This window comes from Hordeum vulgare, chromosome 3H, assembly GCF_904849725.1.
Source record: "Hordeum vulgare subsp. vulgare chromosome 3H, MorexV3_pseudomolecules_assembly, whole genome shotgun sequence".
Lineage (NCBI taxonomy): Eukaryota > Viridiplantae > Streptophyta > Magnoliopsida > Poales > Poaceae > Hordeum > Hordeum vulgare.
In genome coordinates, this window is record NC_058520.1 from 546,218,980 (window position 1) to 546,238,991 (window position 20,012).

Below are 20,012 nucleotides of genomic sequence, written 5' to 3' on the forward strand. Positions count from 1 at the left end.
TTTCATGCCAATATTCTAGAACTTTCATATACTTTTGGTAACTTTTTATACTATTTTTGGGACTAACATATTTATCTAGTGCCGAGTGCCAGTTTCTGTTTATTGCATGTTTTTTGTTTCACAGAAAATCCATATCAAACGAAGTCCAAACGGGGTAAAAACTTACGGAGATTGTTTTGGAATATATGCAAATTTTGGGAACTGGAATCAACTGAAGGTGGTGCCCGAGGGGCCCACAAGCCATAGGGGCGCGACCTGTGGGTAGGGCGCGCCAGGCTGACTTGTGGCCACCCCGTAAGGCGGTTGGTGCCGTTCTTTCACCGCAAGAAAAAAATATCCGGATAAAAATGGTGTTAAAATTTCAGCCCAATCGGAGTTGCAAATCTCCGAGAATTTAAGAAACGGTGAAAGGCCAGAACCTGGTGATACGTTCAAAATGCATCACTATTTTGTATCATAATTTTCCTCTATTCATTGATATATTTCACATTATGATGATGTACTTATAGTGTTTCGGTCTATTTTGCACTTTTTACAACTTTCCGGTGTCGAAACATCAGACGCATGATTCAGCGGAGAAAATAGCACAAAGAGTTGCAATATCAGAACATCTCCAACTGTGCTGAAATTTTGAGGGAAGAAGTTTCCGAACAGATCATGAAGTCTGGCCGAAGGAGGGCCGAAGGGGGCCAGAGGTCACCCAGGCGACTGCTACCTCTTGAGCTTGCGTTGATTTTTCCCTTGAAGAGGAAAGGGTGATGCAGCACAGTAGCAATAAGTATTTCCCTTAGTTTGAGAACCAAGGTATCAATCCAGTAGGATTATCAAGATGAGGCACCAATGTACATGCGCAAAAACAAACAAACTAGCACCCAACGCGATAAAGGGGTTATCAATCCCTTCACGATTATTTGCAAGGTGATATTTGAAGGTGGAAAGTGCAACAAAGTAATTGTGTAGATCTGAAAATATGATGTGAAGTAGACCCGGGGGCCATAGTGTTCACTTGAGGCTTCTCTCATGATAGCAAGTATTACGGTGGGTGAACGAATTACTGTCGAGCAATTGATAGAATCGAGCAAAGTCATGATGATATGTAAGGCAATGATCATACTTATAGGCATCACGTCCGAGACAAGTAGACCGATACTGTCTGCATCTATTACTACTACTCCACACATCGACCGCTATCCAGCATGCATCTAGTGTATTGACTTCATAACAAACAGAGTAACACCTTAAGCAACATGACATGATGTAGAGGGATAAATTCATGCAATATGATATAAACCCCATCTTTTTACACTTGATGGCAACAACACGATGCGTGCCTCGCTACCCCTTCTATCACTAGGTGAGGACACCGCACAGTATGAACCCAAAACCAAGCACTTCTCCCATTGCAAGAGTTATAGATCAAGTTGGCCAAACGAAACCCAACACTCGAAGAGAATTACAAGGATACGAAATCATGCATAAAAGAGATCAGAGGAGACTCAAATTATATTCATAGATAATCTGATCATAAATCAAAAATTCATCGGATCTCAACAAACACACCGCAAAAGAAGATTACATCGGATAGATCTCCATGAAGATCATGGTGAACTTTTGTAGCGACCCGACTCAAGACGAGTCAAGCCTCTGTGTTTCTGTGCCATCCCTGGATCAGTATGCTGGCACACACAGTACATCAATGTATATATCAAAGTGCAATTACATGTAAATAGCGTAAAACTGATATATACCTTAAATATCTCAGCGGAAGCAGTCAAGGGAGTGGAGTCCCAATAAACACCAACGGCAAGTTGAGTGTAGACCGTAACCCTGAATCGTACTCTTACTCGTCGAAGAAAATATCTACAACATAAGACATTGCAGCCGTGTAGGTCAGCATATTGAATATGCCGGCAAGTCACATAAGAGAGGGGTGAAAAGTAATCATCTATACTATATGCATATATGGCAGGCGGGGCTATAAGATTTTTTGCGAAAAGCAAGTTTTATCCTACATCAAGAGAGGGCTAAAAGCAAAATGTTACTACATTGTTGGTTGTTAACGAGATGGTTCCACCAACCAATTCTCGTACCCATGTTGTCAATAATACCCACATCAATATTATTATTTGTGTTGAGAATTTCAGATAACTTCAGTTCCTTTGGCTCAAGTTGTCCATGACCGTGGACACGGCTAATCGATTAGGTTTGAGTACTCTACAGAGTTTTGCACACGTTCCCCACAAGATTTGAGCGCCTCCGTGTATGTCCTCGCACTTCAGGGTGTTTGAAGACCGGATGATCAAAACATGGTCTTTCAATGGGTCCCTCTGAATCCCTGTCGGTGCCCATCCATTCCTACCGTTCTTCTACATCTGCTAGCACCGCCTGTCCAGAGTCGCCGCGTTGTCCAACCAAGCCAGAGCCCATAATGACTTGTGGCTGTGCAGGTAAGACTTGGGTCTTGAAAATATCCGTCCGTCTCTTTGAGCCTGGGTGAAGCTTTCCGCAGGATGTCATGGCCTCTCCAGCATCTCGGGTCATCCACTGGGTTCTCCAGGGAGCCGATCAACCGTCCTTCACCCAGCGTTGCATTGCGTCCGAGGTCTTGAAAATCTTGTCTTAACCGGTCTTGATTATTTAATCAACCTCGCATCACTCGTGTTATGCACTCAACCGAAATCCCGTCTACTCAAGCATAGCAATATGAAATTTGTCGTCCCGGGGCCAAGTATCGGGGTTGTTGTGTGCCTACCACATGATACTACAACCTTTACTAAAATTTCCAAGTACCTACGCAGCATGCAATTGGGCATAGGATGGTAGAACTACGATGCATAAAACATAGGTGATAGTATGATCAAAATGACTTGCCTTGATGTTGACGAAGAAGAATTTTCGTTCTCGGGAAATACGTGATAGAACTATTCATCACTCTCCGATGAAATCTATATAATCAAACATAGTATTCACATAAGTACTCACACTGGCAATCATTCTAGCAATCAATTAACAAACAGCAATAAAAGTTGATGCAATCAAAAATCAATAAGAGAGAGCGGATAAAAATCCAAAGGAAACTTCAAAGAAACTAGGAAGCCTTCTACTACATCAAACACTATATAGTTTTTTTTCTAAGTGAAAATAAAACACTAAAATAGAAAAAATAACAGAAAACAAAATATAAAATAACTAAGATAACAGAAGTAAAATTTACAAAACAATATTTTTTTATAAGTATTTTCAAAATAGGAAATCAAACTAGCAATGCAATCAATTCGCAAGTTAGTATAGAACTACAATTCATTCCATGCAAACAAATAAGAATAAATAAAATAAAATTTTGTTGTTGTTGAAAAGTTACTAGTAAATATCAGAAAACAAAATATAACTTGTCATAATTACAAAAAAAACAAATTAAGAACAATTAATACAAAAGAAATAGCAAGAAAACAAAAAAGGCTAAAACAGAATCTGTTTTGCTTAAAATCCTAAGTAAAATTATTTAAAAAAAATTGAAACTTAAACTACTGAAAGATATGATCAATAGGAAACAGCAGCAAAAAGAATCAAATTAAAAGCTATTTTTAAACTCCCGGAATAAGCAAAACAAGCTTTAATTGAAATCTGATCTAACTCAATTTTCATACATCCAAACATAGACAAATTATATATCTACAGAAACTGCATAAAATTTTGATCCAACGCAAAAAGAATCATCTAATTTGGAGTTACACACTAATAGATATGAATTTTCTAAGATTGCAAATTTCTGAAAAAACTGCAATACGGGATTTCGTGGATCTCACCGGAGTTAGTCGCCGGAGTTGGAGAAGACGGCGGGAAGGTTGCTCCGGTGGCCGGCCGAGGTGGTGGAGGGGTCCAGGTGATGGAGGAGGGCTCGGGCGGAAGGTTGGTGGCGTCGGCGGGGCATGGGGGCGACGGGAGGGAGCAGCAGGAGCTCCGGCGAGTTCCTGTTGGAGGCGAACTCCGGCGAGGTGGGGGCTGCGTTCCGACGAGGGGAGGGGCTGGGCTACGGGGAAAATGGGGAGAGGAGGTTGAGGGGAGTATTTATAGGGGCTCGGGGTGCTCGGAGAAGGAAGGAGCAAGGAGATCGGGAAGGTGGAGATTCCTCTCACCATGGCTATGGAAGTTTCCTCTGAGGAAGGAGAACGTGAGGAAGGAGTAGAAGTTGTCGGGCCAACTTTTGGAAAGGCTTTAATGGGCCAGAGCAAAGTTTCCAAATAAATGAGATTTCTTTCCCTATTTTAAAAAACCGGAAAGTAAACGATAAAAGGGAAACCAAATAAATTCGGAATATAGAGTTTCTATATACTAAAATTATCAGAAAAATAAAATCTAAATGATGGACATTTTGCCACGGCCAAAATAAAAACTTAAAAAATATATTTTTCAGAAAATCCCCTAAATGCTTTCTTTCTTTTTGCAAATAATTACTCAAATAAATCTTGGGTGTCATGGCTCAAATATTTCAAGGAATATCCCCGGGTTTGGAGGGTCATGTTCCTCCTCTCTTTCTTGCTTGGCAAGAATTATTTTCGGGATATTTCTCGGGGAAGAAAAATATAGAAGCAAGGGCAAATATTTGAAAGGATTCAAATGCAAACTCCGTTCAAATTCTTTATAGTTGAAGAAGTCATGTCATCTTCTCTCTTTGCTTTTAAATGATTGAATTTGAATTCCCGGAGAAGGGGAAAGTCATTTTATTCCCTCTCATGCAAAAGTTTTGAAAAGTTTTCAAATTTCACTCAAGCTTTCAATCACTCAAGCAACCCAACAATCATTCTAATAATTATATTAACATTCCAAAATTTGGGATGTTACAAACCTACCACACTTAAAATGAATCTCGTCCTCGAGATTCGAAGAGGCTAGAAAGAAAGGTTAGGGTTTTGGAGGTCTTCTAACAAATCCAACTTCCGGCAAAGTGGGATGCTACCACACTTAAAATGAAGATTACTGGTCCCTTGAGATTTTAACAATCCTTTAGGGTTTTGGCATCTGACTCGTCACAGTCTTCATATTAAATCCTTTGGTGATGCTCTCCCGTTATATTCATAACGTTTCCATCAAAATCGAGGGTTCCTCTCTTGGTATAAGCTTCTTCCGTTACTGGGTCTTCTTAACTGACAGTCTCGTGATCAATTCTAAATAACCTATCGACGATTTTCATGGAGGTCTACCATTTGGGGTTATCCTGGAGAGAGAGAGGTCTTGTCTTCATCCTCACCGTAAAATTTCCTACGCGTGACAACAAGTGCCATGTACATGGGCTTTTCTTATACCATTCTAAGGCTTAAACAAAACCTTCAAAGAACGTCGTCTCTCACTATGGGTAAGTCTCTCAGATTTACCATTCCGAACAGCAAGAGAATGATAATAGTAAGTCGTCATGGTGGCAAAGCCATGTCGCACTGAAATCATTACTGTCGGGACCCCGATCCTAAGCCATAGGAATCCAGCCTGTAACACATCGCATCCCTTTGTGGTCTCACGCACGGTTAACTCCACGGCTGCAGCCTTACCTTAGCCGGGACCGTTTGCGTCTTTTGACTCACGTATGCGAAGGTGTTGCTAGCAATCCAATGTCAAAGAACCCGGATCGACATGTCTAGTCATAAACCAAAGTGGCAGAACCGCACAAGGACAGGCATACATGACCCAACAAAGCAGGTGTCGGCCATCAGCGAATGTAGACGAGTCGTAGCAAGCTACAAGGACTCCATTACATCGCGTGACATTTCCCCAAAGGGGACAGACACTGCAGCTAAGAAGGACACATGCCGGTCAACCAATGTGTCTGGAGAAGTAGCGAACTACCAAGGCTCGTTGGATCACAAAGGGGCATTTCCTTGTAAGGAGTGCTACTAAAATTCACGACTAAGTAATCGAACCCCATACATATCAAGTACGACACACGTACGCATGGCATACTGATATGTATAGATACATCGATGGCATCACAACATAACCATGAACATACAACCTTTATTTAAGAGGCTCGGAAGAGCCACTCACATAATATTACACATTAAGGGTCTCACGACCCATAATAGCAGTCATTCAATTACAAGCCAGCGGAAGAGTTTAAACTGTCTGAGTACAGACAAGACAACTAGAAGGCACATGGCCTGACTATACTACAGATCCAACGTAGGGCCAGATCGTAGCTGGGACACCAGCTACTCGTCGTTGTCGATGTCTACGAAGAACCCTCCATTAGGGTCATTAGCAACCTCTGCAACATTTATTAAGCAAACATGAGTACGAAGGTACTCAGCAAGACTTTAGGACAACTAACTACTCATGCAAGGTATCAAAAGGTATTGTGGGGTTTCATACGGAAAGCCAGCATTTGACTCGTGGCTAGACAACTTGCATTTTTAAGTAATTTTGACAACTTGATTTCTCGCACACGAGTCCACTAACACCACAACAATACACTATCATGGAATCATTCCGTCTCCGTACGGAAATGCCGTCCACGACACTCACGCTTATCTTGGCAATTTTATGAGTAACCATTGAAGTTATCTATGAACAACATATGTCTCCAAGTAGTCCATATCCGCGGACGCGGCTATTCGAATAGATCATAACCCTGCAGGGGTGTACTTCGTCACACACGCTCTCGCCACTTATCGCCATGTGCTCGTCATGCACCTCGGCAACCTTCAAGCGGAAGCCCAGCGAGGGAGTCGGCCACGACCGTTAACCACACTAGTACCTAGTCCAGGTTTATCGCCTATCTAAGAGTAACCCGTACGGAAGTCCGGCCGAGGTTTCCGCCACGGCCTCAAACGATGTGCGCAGGGTTCCCAAGCCCACCATCCGGGTGCCACTTGGTACACCGTGCCACTGCCTACCGCATCACGGCCCACCTCTCAGGTCAGCACCATGCACGACCTCCAGCATTTCTATAAACACCAGAAACTACTTGCAACTCCTGGACCGAGTACTAAGCGATTAATAGGCCGAGCCGGGTCATATTTCAGGGCCCAGCATGTGGTAGTATCTAGTCTTGGATTACATACATGGAACTCAGTTCCTAAGGACGGTTCCAATGAAACAACCCGCCATGTACTCCTACACAGCCTTTCACCGGTACCTTTACCAAATCAAGTTCAACACACAACCTTTGCTCACCGAACACATTCTCACAATTCTGTTCATCTCCCAGATGACAGACCATACACAACTCTAAGCATAGCATGCATAGCAGGATAAGGCACATCATAGCTCAAGCAACTATCAGGTATGCTAGGTTGCAAGGTTCGGCTATTTACTGTGACAAGGTTAGGTCATGCAAAGGAAGTGGGTTCAACTAACGTGGCAAAAGCAGTTGAAGCATTTGATCCTAATGCAATAAATAAGTGCAGGAGCAAGAACATGGGAATTATCGGGATGATCAAAAGGGTTGCTTGCCTTGTTGCTCAGAGGAGGAACGATATCCGTCAGACGGATATTCGGTGGAATCCGGGGGTGCGGAGCCTACCGAAATGAATGGCAACATTCAATAACAATCATATGCAATCAAAATGATGCATGAGCATGGCATGAGAATGCAAAGTGATAAGTTATTATAATCAATATGTGTTAGGTTTGAGATTGATTTGATTCACATCCGAATAGCAATTCAAACGGGGTATTCACGGTTACCGATTTAATTGATTTGACCTGATGCTCAGATCAACTTGATGTTAGCTTGCATGAGATGTCATGTTATGGTACTGATTTGTAACTAGGATAGTGTGTGATCATTGCATTCATAATGAAATTTGAATATTTTTCCAAATTCCATTTAAAAAGTAATTATAAGAATTGAATTATTCCTTATTCCACAATTTAGGGTTCTTTAACGTTTTCAAACATAGTTGAAAATAGCATAATCAGAATCCTTGAATTTTTCTGATACTTTTTCATATATAAATTATTTTCATTGGAGTGACAGATTAATTTCTATGATTTTTACAAGTTTTAGCAATTCCCTGGAATTAATTTTATACTGGAAATTCTATTTATTGCATCAGACTGACGTCAGCAGGTTAGCCGACCTGTTCAGGTCAAACCTGACAGGGGGGACCCACTGGACAGCCTCTCTAGGACTAATCCCGCGCTGACCAGTCCTAATTGGGGTTTGACTTGGCCTTGGGCCCACTGTCAGCGAGTGATTAAGCCCCTAAGCTGCTGGGTTAGTTTTGCCACGTCAGCCCCCACCGGAGCATGGCCGGCGGCGACCACGGGCACGGTGGAGGGCTCGCCGGAGACGGCTAGACAACGCATCGGCCGTCGGTTTTGGGCGCATAAAGGAGCTACGGGTAGCTGGAGCAACGCCGCATCTAGCAGGGGCATCAGGGGAAGCTAGGGTCGCCGGGAGAGGCGCCGGCGACGAGCCGAAGCTCGGCCTTCTACGGGCGATGGTTCTAGGGAACGGGGAGGACAGCTGTTGGGCTCATCACACTCCTGGAGGCTCCAGGAGCTCGATCCCTAGCTCGAGCGCGTGGATCTGACACCATAGCGACGGCGACGACATGACCGGCGGCGAGGTGCTCTCGGCCTTGGTGGGGAACGGGGCTACGATGCACGGAAGAGCGTGGGGAGAGAGGGGAAACGACGACGAGCTCACGACGGTTCCGATGGTGTTGTTGAAGGGCTCGGGGGTGCGCCGGAGGGAGCGAATCGACGGGAGAGGTCCGGCGGCCGGAGGTGGAAGACGACGGCGTTGGGGGCGATGCAGAGCTTGGGGAGACTTCAGCTTCTGCAGGGAGGACCGGCTCGACGAGGCGGAGCTAACGAACTACTCGGAGGAATGTTCCTGTGGCTAGAAGCGCTGCGGCTCGAGCTCGACCTCGGCTCTAATGGTGGCAGCTGGAGGGAGGGCAAGATCTGAGAGGAGAGGGAAAACGGTGCTGGGGAATGGATAGAGGAGACCCTGGGGAGCTTATCCCCATCGTCGCGCTGGCACGGAGGCTCTGGAGCTCGCCACGGCGAAGCAGGAGGTGGAGGGGGCCGCCGTGGTCGATCTCCCCTCTGCCAGAAGGCAGAGGAAGAAGACGACCCTGCCCCTGGTGGGCTGGGCCTGCTCAGGCGTCAGGTAAGGTTTTCTTCCTCCTTTTTCTTTTCTGTTTTGTTCTGTTTTGTTAACTAATGTTTTGCTATTTATTTCAGCTCCAAAAAGGTGGTAAAAATTATTTTAGACACACCTGATTATTTGTTATAATATTCCCATCCATTTCCAAAGTTTTCAACATTTTTGAAATTTATAGTTTCTGATTTCAAATTTAAAGTTTGAAACCAGTGGCTTTTGCATTAATTTATAATGCTTAAAGTGTTAAGAAAATAGTTTTCTCCAATGCTCATTTACTTTCATGATTTATCAGAAAGTTTGAACATTTCTTGAGGCCATTTTGGGTTCACTGATTTCAACTAGTTTGAGATTTTCTTTATTTAAAGTAGTGGTTAGGGTTTTGAGTTTTTCCTTTGCCACTTTCTTGTTCTTGTTGAAGATTCTTAGATGCAAATGCAAAGAAGACATGAGCACAAGACTAACTTGCTTAAGGTGTCAGGGATGTGACAACTCACCCCCACTCAAAAGAATCTCGTCCCGAGATTTATAAGTCATCGGGAATAACGCAGGATACTCAAGTCGGAGACGATCCTCTCTTTCCCAAGTTGCCTCCTTTTCAGAATGATTTGACCATTGAACTTTAAGAAACTTGAGGTTTTGACGTCGAGTGGTACGCTCAGCTTGATTAAGAATACGCACGGGGTATTCTCGGTATGAAAGATTATCTTGGAGATCAAGCGTTTCGTGGTCCACTTCACGGATAGGATCCGAAAAGCAACGCCTGAGTTGCGAGACGTGGAAAACATCGTGAACCTTGGAAAGATGCGGAGGAAGTTCCAACTGGTAGGCAACTTCTCCTCGTTTGGCAAGAATGCGAAAAGGACCAATGTAACGAGGAGCCAATTTGCCCTTGATACCGAAACGATGGGTACCCTTCAAAGGTGTAACCCGAAGGTAAGCCTTCTCGTTAACTTCAAAGGTCACAGCCTTATGATGACGATCATATTGGCTCTTTTGATGAGACTGGGCTGTTTTCAACTTTTCACGAATAATGCGAACCTGCTCTTCTGCATCCTGGATCATATCCGGGCCAAAGAGTTGCCTCTCTCCGGTTTTTGACCAATTAAGAGGTGTTCGACATCTTTGTCCATAGAGAACTTCAAAAGGGGCTTTGCCCAAGCTTGATTGGTAGCTATTGTTATAAGCAAATTCGGCGAATGGAAGACACTTCTCCCAATTCATACCGAAAGATATAACACAAGCTCGGAGCATATCTTCTAGGATTTGATTCACTCTTTCTACTTGACCACTTGATTGGGGATGGAAAGAAGTGCTAAAAGATAAGTGAGTCCCCATGGCATTCTGAAAACTTTCCCAGAAGCGAGAAGTAAAGATACTCCCACGATCCGAGTTAATCTCCAGGGGAACACCATGAAGAGACACTATTCGAGAGATATATAACTCTGCTAGTTGGCTAGCTGTTATACTCTCACGAACAGGAAGAAAATGAGCCACTTTGGAAAGACGGTCAATGACCACAAAAATAGCATTATTCCCTTTCTTGGTCTTGGGAAATCCGGTAATGAAATCCATGCTAACTTTATCCCATTTCCATTCAGGAATAGCTAGAGGTTGAAGGGTGCCAGCAGGCCTTTGATGTTCTGCCTTAACTCAACGACAAACGTCGCAGTTAGCAACGAACTCAGCAATTTCTCTCTTCATCCTAGTCCACCAGAACCTCTGGCGTAGGTCCTGATACATCTTAGTACTACCGGGATGAATGATGAGAGGAGAATCATGAGCCTCCTTAAGGATTAACTGCCTTAGATGTGGGTTCTTAGGAACCACTAAACGATTCTGGAAGAACACAACACCTTGATCGTTCATGGAAAATTCTTTAGCGTTGCCGCTAAAAATATTCTCCTTGATCCGTGATATACACTTGTCACGCTTTTCGCCAGCTATAATTTGATCCTTAAGAGTAGGCTTCACCACTAGGGTAGAAAGGAATCCTTGAGGAACAATATGAAGATTTAACTTCCGAAAGTCCTCATGGAGATGTGGTTGACCTTGTTGTAGCATCAAATTGTTACAATAAGATTTACGACTTAGTGCATCGGCCATAACATTGGCCTTCCCCGGGGTGTAAGTGTGAAATCCTCGACTTTTGCTACAGTGATTATTGTAATTAAGCTACAGTGATCACCCACTAATGATGCCACGTCACCGCTAACTATATCAATGTTCTCGTGATGATTGAAACCGAATCATAGTTCAAAGCTTCGGGATTAAGTCAAACGTGAAAAGATCTTCGTGTTGTTGAGATAACAACGTCGGGGAGTTGTAAAGATTCCCTAACAGATTATAATATCAAGTCGGGTACTTTTGGAATCGTTGATGATCCCGATATATTAAGAAAGGGGCTTCAACAAAATAAGTAAAGAGATATAGTAAATGAAGATAAATAAACAAAAGAAAGGACTAAAAGTATAAATAATAAACGATGAAAGAAAAGTAAATAAGAATAGAATAAAGAAAAAGGGATTAGAAGAAGTAATAATAAAAAAAAGAGAAAACAAAATAAAACAAATCAAAAAAAAAGGAAACAACCCCCCTGGCCCAATTGGGCTCAAGGCCCAGCAGGCCACCTCCCGCGCCCCCTCCCGCCAAACCCTAGCGAGAGGCGAGCCCCTCCCTCGCTACTCCCTCCCCCCCCTGGGCGCCGCCGCCAGCCACCCACCCTCGTGGTGGGGCCCCACCCCACCCCACGCGCCATCTCCTCCCCCTCTCTCGGTCCTAGCTCCATCCCCCCACGAGAGCCCCCCATCCCCACGATCTCTCTCCCTCCCCTGCCGAGCCACGCCCTCCACTCTCCCTCCCGTCGCCCCACTCTCCCAGATCCCTCCCTCCACCGACTCTCCTCCCGCCGGCAGCCCCCTGGCGGCTTCTCCTCCTCCCGCCGGCGAGCTCCCCCGCCGGCCCCCTCCCTCCATCCTCTCCACCGCCTCCTCCTACCCCGGCGCCCCCCTCTCACGGCCACCTCCTCCTGCCGGTGGCCTCTACCCCGGCGAGCCACCCCCTCCACCCCGCCGGCAGGGGGGGCCCGGCTGCCTCGGCCTCCACCTCGCCGGCCTACCGCCCCGGCCCCCGTCGGCCATCTCCCGCTCGGTCCGGGAGGGACCGGGCAGGGAGGCATCACCAACTCACCGGATCCGACCGGGTCCGACCGGCTCCCCCACGCCGGCGCGTCGTCACCATCATCACCGTCACCATCACCGCCTCCACGCCGTCTCCACCGTCACCTTCGTGCGAACTCCGGCTTCACCGGGCCGTCACGTCACCGTCGGTGAGCCCCTCCTCGGGCTCCTCCCACCTTGTCGTTCTCCTCGACGTCCCGGTTCCGTTTCGGCAAACGGGGCCTCGATCCGTCGACGGTGGACTCCGGTAGGAGGTTTTGAAGTTTAGGTTCTTCTAGGTGGAGTCGGAGCAAAGTGAGTTCTCTGCCTGTTAACAGAGAGAGAGGGATGAGTGTTGAGAGTTTTTGAGAGAAAAGAAATAAAAACAATTGATGTATTAGATGTCGTATGTATGTATGTATGTATGTATGTATTCGATACACGTATTATGTATGTATTTGCGTATATAGGCATGTGGAGAGATACGACATTTGTATGTTTATTTATTTGTGATTTAAAATGTGTATTTGGCCTTAGGTCACTTACCGGTGGGACCAATGCACCCGCTGTCTATGACAGGGAGGCCCCACGCGATAATTAAAAATAATGTTTTTCTTAAATAAATAAATAAATAGATATATTAGTTAAACTAATTAATTAACATAATTAGAGTATGACACGCGGGTCCCTCACTAAATTAATCTGATAAATCAATATTTAATCGATATTAAAACTTGTGCCTATGACGTTCGGGACCCGCTGGTCAGTTGACCAGTCAAATGTGATGTCAGCATGACATCGCGATGATGTCATTATGGGATTTTATTAAATCTTTTAAATCTGTTTTTAATTCCTAAATAATTAATAAAACTTTGAAAATTAATATAAAATAATCCGTAAGTCAGATCGAAATATTTTCAACATGAAAGTTGATCAGCAGATCGAGACGAACCCGGATACACGCCCCGTTCGTCTGTCACGCGTCCCTAGCATAGCAAACATGGAACTTTTCCTCCGTTTCCAGTATAATCGGTAGTAGCTCGAGACCCGGAAAATATCGTCAGATATTCTTCCGACCCGTCTATGACGGATGTTGCTGCGTTAGTTCATGTCTAGCCTGCATCTTTCCATGTCATGTTTTGTGTTGCATCGGTGCTATTATTTATTGTTTCTTCCCCCCTCTTCTTACCGGTAGACCCCGAGACTGACGCTGCTGCCGGGTACATCTATGACCCTGCCAATCAGTCCTTTGCCGCAGAGCAGCAAGGCAAGCAAACTCCCCTTGATCATTCCTATATCGCCTATGTCTTTCTTCCTACTGCTTGCATTAGTATTTTGCTACTGTTGTAGTTAGCTCCTATATCTGATGCATAGCCTATTTTTGATAAACTGCTACTTTCAGTCCTGTACCTTTAACCTGCTTAGTATAGGTGGAGCAGTCATCCCCTCTGACCCCGTAGATCAGTTGCCCCGCTTGTTTCCAAATCTCGATCTTTGATCGACGAGCCAGACCCGACACAGCACATTCACCCCCCTTCGTGGTACGACGCTACAGCGATACTATCGGGTACCGAGGGTGACACCTCGCTAAGTACTCCTGATGATATCTCTGTAGTATAGCTAGTCGGTCGTGGTTATCGAGGGTGATTCCTCTTTCACCATTCCCGATGACGCCCCTGTCGTGCAACCCCGCGAGTGTGGGACCCCCGAGGGTGATTCCTCTAAGCCCACCTTGACGGGTACATCGTTCGGGATCCAACGAGGGTGATTCCTCGGATCCCCCCCCCCCGATGTTACGACCACACAGTTACTCGACCATGTTACTGGGATCATGGGTGATTAGTTGTAAGACGGGTGGATTCCCGCGAGACTGTGTTGCTGGCCTAATTAAAATGCTAATGGATTTGGTATTTGATCTGGGTTGGTCGGAGACCTTTTCGCACTAACCGGCTACGCGGGAAGAATTATGGGTACTCGGCGTCGCGGTATCAGCCGAAGCTTTTCAGATGCCAGCAGTGTAGCGGCGTGCGCCCGAGTGGTCCCGAGATGCATCGCGCTTGTGATTAAGGGATGCTAGGACTGACGTCGGCCGCCCACGCCACGTGCAGGAGCGTGAAGGGGAACTGGGCCCATGAACCCTTTGTGCTTAGGATTTAGACCGGCGGGCTGGCCTCTCTGATTAGTCTTAGGTGGGGCTGCGACGTGTCGATATTCCGAGGCCGGGCAGGACCCAGAAAAGTATGTCCAGCCATAGTGTTATCGAGCGTGACGGGACATGTGGTGCACCCCTGCAGGGATGAAAATTAACTATTCGGATAGCCGTGTCCACGGTTACAGGACGACTTGGAGTTGTGCCCCGATCTTTTACAACTACAATTGTTACTTAACTGGAATTAGTTTGCCTTGGGATTACTTCCTCGCAGGGAGTCGAGGGAGGATCTTTAGGCGTGACCTCACTTTAATTTTGCTGCAACAATATGACTATTAATGTGTTACCCTTGTTCTACTCTCGTCTATTGCTGCAAGACCCTGAAGATGCTAGTCTTCGATAGGACTAGGCCTTCTCTCTCTATTCTCGCATTGCTGCAGTCAGTCCACATATAACCCCCCCTTCTTTGATACTGGTGCATAATTAGAATAGTTCTGATGTAAGACTTGCGAGTACTTTGGATGAGTACTCACCGCTGCTTTGCTCCCCCCTTGTCCCCTTGATCCGTTTGCTGCGACCAGATGATGAAGCCCAGGAGATGGAGGTCCCCGCCGCTGACGACTGCTACCCCGACGGTGCCTACTACTACGTGGAGGCCGCTGATGATCAGGAGTAGTTAGGAGGTTCCCAGGCAGGAGGCCTCGCCTGTTCGATCGTTGTATCTTTTTGTGCTAGCCTTCTCTAAGGCACCCCATGTTTTATGTCTGTACTCAGATATTTGTTGCTTCCGCTGACTCGTGTGTTTATCGAGCTTTCGTATTCTAGCCCTTGAGGCCCCTGGCTTGTAATATGAAGCTGATGTTATTTTATTTGTGTCTAGAGTTGTGTTGTGATATCTTCCCGTGAGTCCTTGGGTATGATCGTACGCATTTGCGTGTATGATTAGCGTACGATTAAGCCGAGGGCGTCACAAGTTGGTATCAGAGCCAACTGCCTGTAGGTAGCCCCCTTTCCAACTCCTTGGCCGAAGTTGAGTCTAGTGTTTGAAAAACTTTACTAACACTGATGTTGTGGCTTACGGGCCCACATCTCAATTGGGTGGTATTAGTATCTCTACTTTCTCTTCTCTTTCGGGTCAAAGATTTTACTAACTCTAACATTAGGTTCTCGAATCACATCAATCCGGAGCGCTGGACTATCTACTCTTTTTCTCCTGAATATGTATTACACACACTGTCATTGACATCTGTCAATCTTATTTTCAGATGCGTCCCGCAAGACAGCACGTGCGCCTGACACAGGCCACTGAGACGACTGGGTTCCCGGCCATTTTGGTCGATCTCCTGACCAGGCTGGGATATCGCTGGTACCCCGAGTACACTGTGTTCGAGGATTTCCGCGAGTACAACCAGTACCAGTACCAGGCTGAGGTTCGCATCTTCGACCAGAGGGGCGGCGAGACCCTCGAGCGCCACGTGTTCTGTGGTATTGGAGTGTCGGTCGAGATGGCCGTCCATGATGCGGCCTACATCGCCATCACCCGTCTCCGTGGAGCGTACCCTCACCTGGAGGAGAGCCCTTTCAGATACATCCCGCATGCTCCTGCTGGGGATGAGACTGGGTCTGATCTCACTGCCTACGCTTCTGACGTTCGGGAGCGCAGCGACCGTTCCTACGTTGCTGTCTGCGCCCCCTACGTGACGCGTCGCTACGACGCGCGGACTCTGGTGCAGTACACTGAGGCAATGGATCGTGCTTTCCGAGCTCTGACTGTGGAGTTGTATGCTATGCGTGCTCGTCTTTACGACGCGTTGACAGAGCTGCAGCCATCACACTGTCCGAGGGTTCAACCTATGCGCATCCGCGAGCCGAGCAGGACAGAGCTACCATCAGCTCTCGAGTGGACTGATGTTGGGGGTAGAACCCCTGCACTTGGACCTCAGTTGCTCGACTGGATGCGGTACCCTCATCAGAGTCACAACGGGACACAGGGTCCTGTCCCTACCTTCTATCACCGCCAGCTACCAGGATTCGATCGTCCTCTCCGACGTTGATGTAGCCTTATCGCTACATCTCGTTGTGGTACTCTTCCACCGCGTGCCTGCGCGCCGCCTAGTGAGTCCAGGGTATCGTCAAATGCGTCCGGGCTATCGCCAAATTTCGAGTTTTTAATCGTTAGTCTGTAATCGAACTTATGCATGGGTCTGTATGTCGAACTCAACTACTAGGGAGTATCTATCGCATTTCCCTTTCATTTTGCTTGATTACTTCATGAATGCGTGCGATGCCTTTCAATTACTTTAAGCTAAACTACCCCTGCTAAATATTTAACAGGATGGTTAGACCAGTTGGCCGCCCGCGTGGCCCTACCAACGATGCACCACCCCCGCCTCCTGAGTATATGGCGGGGATGATCCAATAGTTTGAGCTGAACCGCCAGTTTATGCAAGGGCTCATGGATCAGTTCCAAAGGCCGAACATGAACCAACCACAAGGCGTGACACTGCAAGACTTCTGCCGTCTCAACCCTGTGATCTACCGCAGCTCAACTCAGCCTCTAGATGCTGATGACTGGCTCCGTGACATTTCTTATGAGCTAGAGTCTGCTAATGTGCCCCTGGCGAGCTATGTCAACTTTGCCGCCTACTTTCTAAAGGGTCCCGCTGCTCAATGGTGGGACAGCCACAGGCGCTCTCAGCCCGATGGGACTATCATCACTTGGGCAGAGTTCAAGGCTGCTTTCCGTGCTCGATACATTCCCCAGGGAATCATGGACCGGAAGAAGCGTGAGTTCCGCAACTTGGTCCAGGGCAACAAGACTGTGGATGCTTATCAGTGGGAATTTCTGGAATTATCTCGCTATGCTGAAGAAGACATTGCGACTGATGCACGCAGGCAAGAGAAGTTCCGTGAAGGCCTCCACCCTGATATCAAGCTGACACTCCTCGTTCAGGACTATGCTGATTTCGCCACCCTCGTGAACAAGGCTATTCAGGTTGAGACTGGTCTGCAGGAATACAAAGATAGCAGCAAGCGCAACCGTGACATGGGCTCATCTTCGGGCTCATCTGCACAGAAGCGGAAGATCTGGATTCCCAACAACATGTACCATGCACCTGCTCCTACTCCGAGGCCGTCCTATGCTGCACCTCGCCTGCCTCCTCCACCACCTAGGCAGCCGAGGCTTCCAGCTCCACCGCCTCGAGTTCCTCCTTCCCGTCCTAAGGACGGGTTGTGCTTCAAGTGTGGCCGTCCAGGTCACCGTGCTAGAGACTGCAGGCAGAATCAGAATCAGCTGACACTTCCCGCAACTGGCCGTGGCAACAACCAGAACCGCAACTTCAACACTAAGCCTGCTTATGTTCGTGGTCAGGCCAACAACATTGATATGGGTCAAGCTCAAGACCAGCCTGCTACCGTGATGGGTACACTTCTCGTTAACTCAGTACCTGCTTCTGTATTGTTTGATACAGGAGCATCGCATTCCTTTATGTCGGAAAATTTTGCATACATACATGACATTAGGAGCGAAGAGATGAACATCCCGATAGTGGTAAACACCCCTGGGGGCGAATGCCGAACCTCTGTGGTTTGCCCCCATGTTCCAGTTGAAATTGAAGGATTAGAATTCCTTGCCGACCCCATCCTACTAAAGTCATCCAACATTGATCTCATATTGGGGATGGACTGGTTGAAAGCTCATACGGCGTCGATCGTTTGTGCCACCAAGACCGTCCACCTCCTACACCCTTCAGATGAACTAGTAAGCTACCATGCTCATCTCGTCCGTAATGCTGAGGCACGACTGTATGCTTTGAATGCATTAAATGCGTCGCCTCTTGAAGGGATTGAAAACATACCAGTGGTCCGAGAATTCCAAGATGTTTTTCCAGAAGAACTTCCGGGGATTCCCCCTGCTCGAGCTGTCGAGTTTGTCATTGACTTGGTACCCGGTACCACTCCTATTGCCAAGCGTCCTTATAAAATGCCACCACATGAACTCCTTGAACTTAAGCAAGAAATTGACAACTCGCTCCGTCTGGGTTTCATCCGTCCGAGTTCCTCTGCTTGGGGAGCACCTTCTCTCTTTGTTAAGAAGAAGGATGGGACAAATCGATTGGTTCAAGACTATCGTCCTATCAACCAGGCCACTATTCAGAACAAATATCCTCTCCCGCGGATAAATGATTTGTATGATCAACTTGCTGGTTCCACCGTTTTCTCTAAGCTCGACTTGAGATTGGGATACCACCAGATCCGTGTTCGCAAGGAGGATATTCCAAAGACCGCCTTTGTTACTCGATATGGATCATACGAGTACACCGTCATGTCCTTCGGCTTAACCAATGCACCGGCAACCTTCTCTCGACTGATGAATTATATATTCATGGATTACCTCGACAAATTTGTCGTGGTATATCTGGATGATATTCTGGTGTTTTCGAAGAACAAAGAAGAGCATGCCGAACATCTTCATCTTGTATTGGATAAGCTTCGGGAGCATAAACTCTATGCGAAGTATTCCAAATGTGAGTTTTGGCTAGACGAAGTGACTTACCTTGGTCATGTGATTTCCAAGGATGGTATTGCGGTCAACCCCGAACGAATTCAAGCTATTCTTGACTGGACTCCCCCGAAGAATGTCAAGCAAGTCAGAAGTTTTCTCGGACTCGCCAGCTATTGCCGTCGATTCGTCGAGAACTTCTCCAAGATTGCGAAGCCCTTAACCAACCTGCTTCACAAAGGTGTTAAGTATGAATGGACTGATAAATGCCAGGAAAGTTTCCAGGCGCTCAAGGACAAGCTGACGTCCGCTCCAGTAGTTTCTCCTCCAGATACGAAAAGGGATTTCGTCATATACTGTGATGCTTCTCGTCAAGGAATAGGTTGTGTCCTAATGCAGGATCGCAAGGTGATCGCTTATGCTTCACGTCAACTGCGTGCTCATGAAGAGAACTACCCAGTTCATGATCTCGAGCTTGCCGCAGTCATTCATGCATTGAAGGAATGGCGACAATACCTTGTCGGTAATCGCTGTGAAATCTACACCGACCATCAAAGTCTGAAGTACTTGTTCACTCAACCGGAGCTGAACCTGCGTCAACAAAGATGGATGGAGCGTATAGCAGATTTTGACTATAGTATATCATACACCCCTGGCAAGGCTAACGTAATGGCTGATGCCTTAACTCGCAAGTCATACTGCAACCACCTCCAGGTTCATCAGGTTCACGATCGTTTGCAAGAGGAATTCCGTAAGCTGAACCTCCACATTGTTCCTCAGGGTTACCTTGTTCCGCCTCCTGAAGAGTATCAAAAGATGAACCTTCGTGTTGTTAATCAGGGTTCCCTCAGTAACCTAGTGGTTGAACCAGATCTTGTGAGCTCCATAAATAATATACAGAACTTTGACGATGATCTCGACAGGATTAAGAGCTATATTGCAAAGGGTAAACCCTCCTTTTTCACTGTTGATGAAGGTGGCGCCTTGTATTTCAAGGGTCGCCTATTCGTCCCAAATAAGAAGGAAAATCTCAGGATGACTGGGAAGGTGATGGAAGAAGCTCATGACACACCATTGTCTATTCACCCGGGTAGTACC